The 3,220-nt window shown below is 49.9% G+C and overlaps 1 non-coding gene across 1 annotated transcript; it reads right to left on the reverse strand.

The window, feature by feature from the left end:
- Positions 1-1,088: 1,088 nt before the first annotated feature.
- TRNAL-GAG (transfer RNA leucine (anticodon GAG)) lies at positions 1,089-1,160 on the reverse strand. Its single transcript has one exon. It is a non-coding gene; the product is annotated as a tRNA-Leu (tRNA).
- Between the last annotated feature and the right edge of the window lie 2,060 nt (positions 1,161-3,220).

Consider the following 3,220-nt stretch of genomic DNA (forward strand, 5'->3'; position numbering starts at 1 on the left):
GGAGGCCTCTGTGCCAAATGAGATGTGACATGTCATTTCGGTTCGGCTGATTCCCCGGCCGACTTTGCTCGGCGACGGTGAAAGGGGATCCGACTGCGGGCCCTCCGCTCTTCTGGACCGAGGGACTTAGCAGCCCAGATGAATCAGAAGGGTTTACTTCTCCCCCAGTTCTTTAATCATTCACAGCAATTCACCCACGAGACGACATTCCTCTAAGAGAGATGTCTTTTTAAGAGCCAATATTTTTTTTTCCCCTTTGGGGGGAAAAAGAATCATGGAAAGGCTGCCAACTTTGGGAAGGGCACCGCTCTTATCTAATGAGAAAAAACAAAAGACTTTGGTTTCTGGTAGATCTCTCTCGCAGCCAGCGTTCCCTTTAAGCTGAGTTAGCGTGAGCCAGCTCGGAGATTCTTAGCCTTCAGCTCAAACGTTTTTGTCCTAGCTCAGGAAAAATGGCCCCAGAGCACAATAATTTAAGCAGCAGCTCACAACTTTCATCCCAGTAGCTCACAAAGTAGAATTTTTGCTCACAAGTCTCTGCGGCTTAGAGGGAACCTCGCTCACAACCTAGTTTGCCAAGGCCGGGTGAGCGGGCAAGTAACCAAAATAGCAGGCTCGTGAAATGCTATTATTGCTTACAGCATCCAGACGCCAAGGCAATTTCCAGCTCACCAACAATACAGGTCAGCGGAAGCTACTCCTTCCCCCCCCCCCCACGAAACACATTGAACATATGAACCTATGAAGCTGCCATATACTGAATCAGACCCCTGGTCCATCAAAGTCAGTCTTGTCTACTCAGACTGGCAGCAGCTCTCCAGGGTCTCAAGTTGAGGTTTTTCATGCCTACTTGCCTGGACCCTTTTGAGTTGGAGATGCCGGGGATTGAACCTGGGACCTTCTGCTTACCAAGCAGATGCTCAGCCTCTGAGCCACCGTCCCTCCTCTAAAGAACATATGAACCTATGAAGCTGCCATATACTGAATCAGACCCCTGGTCCATCAAAGTCAGTCTTGTCTACTCAAACTGGCAGCAGCTCTCCGGGGTCTCAAGCTGAGGTTTTTCACGTCTACTTGCCTGGACCCTTTGGAGATGCCGGGGATTGAACCTGGGACCTTCTGCTTCTCAAGCAGATGCTCTACCACTGAGCCACAGCCCCATTCATGGCTCTCCAGGGTCTCAAGCTGAGGTTTTTCATGCTACCTTGCCTGGACCCTTTTTAGTTGGAGATGCCGGGGATTGAACCTGGGACTTTCTGCTTACCAAGCAGATGCTCTACCACTGAGCTACCATCCCTCCCTTAAGGTTGCCTTCATTCCTTGTGAACATATGAAGCTGCCTTCTACTGAATCAGACCCCCTTCGATCCATCAAAGTCAGTCTTGTCTACTCAGACTGGCAGTGGCTCTCAAGGGCCTCAAGTGGAGGTTTTTACTCGCCTGGACCCTTTTTAGTTGGAGATGTCGGGGATTGAACCTGGGACCTTCTGCTTACCAAGCAGATGCTCTGCCACTGAGCCACCGTCCCTCCCTTTTTTGGCAATACAGCAAGAAAATAAATCTCTGTGCTTTGGAGTGATTTTCAACACACCTTGCAAAACAGGTTTCAGGGGATGGGGGAGTGGAGTTGTCAGATCTGAGTGGGAAAACTCCTAGAGATTTGGGGGTGGTAGTCAAGGACCACACTGGGGTCCAATGCCATAGAGCAGGAGTGTCAAACATGCAGCCGGGGGGCCGAATGCAGCCTCCTGAGGGTCCCTAGCAGGACCCTGAGCAACTGGCTGTCATCTGCTTCCAGCCAGTTGGGTGTAGTGGTGAAGTGCATGGACTCTTATCTGGGAGAACCAGGTTTGATTCCCCACTCCTCCACTTGCACCTGCTGGAATGGCCTTGGGTCAGCCATAGCTATCACAGGAGTTGTTCTTTAAAGGGCAGCTTTTGGGAGAGCCCTCTCAGCCCCACCTATCTCACATGGTGTCTGTTGTGGGGGGAGAAGATATTGGAGATTGTAAGCCGCTCTGAGTCTCTGATTGAGAGTGAAGGGTGGGGTATAAATCTGCAGTCTTCTTCTTCTTCCTCTTCTTCTCCTTCTCTCTTGCTTCCTCTCGTTTTACAGCTCCCTAGGTGGTGGTGAGCTCCCCCTCACTGGCAGTCTTCAAGCAGCAGCTGGACAAACACTTGTCAGGGATGCTCTTGGCTGATCCTGCATTGAGCAGGGGGTTGGACTAGATGGCCTCTATGGACCCTTCCAACTCTATGTGATTCTATGATTCATTTTAAAAAACTTATATAAAACATAAGAACATCAGAGAAGCCACGCTGGATCAGGCCAGTGGCCCATCCAGTCCAACACTCTGAGTCACATAAGAACATAAGAGAAGCCATGTTGGATCAGGCCAGTGGCCCATCCAGTCCAACACTCTGTGTCACATAAGAACATAAGAGAAGCCATGTTGGATCAGGCCAATGGCCCCTCCAGTCCAACACTCTGTGTCACATAAGAACATAAGAGAAGCCATGTTGGATCAGGCCAATGGCCCATCCATTCCAACACTCTGTGTCACATAAGAACATAAGAGAAGCCATGTTGGATCAGGCCAATGGCCCATCCAGTCCAACACTCTGTGTCACATAAGAACATAAGAGAAGCCATGTTGGATCAGGCCAGTGGCCCATCCAGTCCAACACTCTGTGTCACATAAGAACGTAAGAGAAGCCATGTTGGATCAGGCCAGTGGCCCATCCAGTCCAACACTCTGTGTCACATAAGAGAAGCCATGTTGGATCAGGCCAGTGGCCCATCCATTCCAACACTCTGTGTCTCATAAGAACATAAGAGAAGCCATGATGGATCGGGCCAGTGGCCCATCCATTCCAACACTCTGTGTCACATAAGAACATAAGAGAAGCCATGTTGGATCAGGCCAGTGGCCCATCCATTCCAACACTCTGTGTCACATAAGAACATAAGAGAAGCCATGTTGGATCGGGCCAGTGGCCCATCCATTCCAACACTCTGTGTCTCATAAGAACATAAGAGAAGCCATGTTGGATCAGGCCAGTGGCCCATCCATTCCAACACTCTGTGTCACATAAGAACATAAGAGAAGCCATGTTGGATCAGGCCAATGGTCCATCCAGTCCAACACTCTGCGTCACATAAGAACATAAGAGAAGCCATGTTGGATCAGGTAATGGCCCATCCATTCCAACACTCTGTG

Source organism: Heteronotia binoei, chromosome 10, assembly GCF_032191835.1.
Source record: "Heteronotia binoei isolate CCM8104 ecotype False Entrance Well chromosome 10, APGP_CSIRO_Hbin_v1, whole genome shotgun sequence".
Lineage (NCBI taxonomy): Eukaryota > Metazoa > Chordata > Lepidosauria > Squamata > Gekkonidae > Heteronotia > Heteronotia binoei.